The sequence below is a fragment of the Daktulosphaira vitifoliae genome, unplaced genomic scaffold, assembly GCF_025091365.1.
Source record: "Daktulosphaira vitifoliae isolate Bord-2020 unplaced genomic scaffold, ASM2509136v1 Scaffold_1, whole genome shotgun sequence".
NCBI lineage: Eukaryota > Metazoa > Arthropoda > Insecta > Hemiptera > Phylloxeridae > Daktulosphaira > Daktulosphaira vitifoliae.
The window spans coordinates 58734479-58735362 of record NW_026099572.1 but is presented as its reverse complement, the minus strand read 5'-3'; positions in this window follow the sequence as shown (position 1 = coordinate 58735362).

Here is an 884-nt window from a genome sequence, read left to right as displayed (position 1 = left end):
ATTGATTTAAAATTATTTTCATCTATTTGGTCACCGATTATCATGCTCATGTATACATAAAATAAAACTAAACATTATTTAAAAAAAAATTATGTGAAAAATACATGCTCCTATTTACATTGCTATCTATAATACGTCTTTGAATTAGATAAGAAAATAGCCTAAAGGTTAAAATTTATTAGATTTAAATGCACTAATTACCAAATTCGAATTGTGTGACCCTAAAAACATTTTTATAAATACAACAATCTCCTAAAAACAGTTCAAATNTTATGTGACCTTAAAAACATTTTTATAAATACAACAATCCCCTAAAAACAGTTCAAATTAAAAAAATAAAATAAAATTGCAATTTTGAAACTCCAAAACTGTATAAAATGATATGTCACTTGAAAAAAAAGTTGATTTAAAAATGGCCCCTATCCCCTTAAAAACGTCTAACTTTAAAAATTGATATCGAATTTGAACTCTGTGACCTCAATATTGTATGAATTGATATGTCACTTAATAATTAATTCAATTAAAAAACAAAAAAAAACCCTGACAGGGCTCAAATTTAAAGATTGATGTAAAATTCAAATTTAGCGATTTCAAAAACATATACATCAACCAAATTTACAATATTATCGGTTATAATTTAGATGATATGAATTTCGTTGAAAATCATTTTAATATAAATAATAAATTATTAAATTGTGTCTAAATTTCTTGCCAACTGTATGACACTCTATTTTTTTCTTTAGTAAAATAATATTTAATTTATAGTCTAACTATAGATTTATTAATAATAAATATATAATATAATAAATTATTATAGTTAAATTAATATGGATTAATTAAATAAATTTAATTAAAAATGTATTTTTTATAAATTAGCATAACCA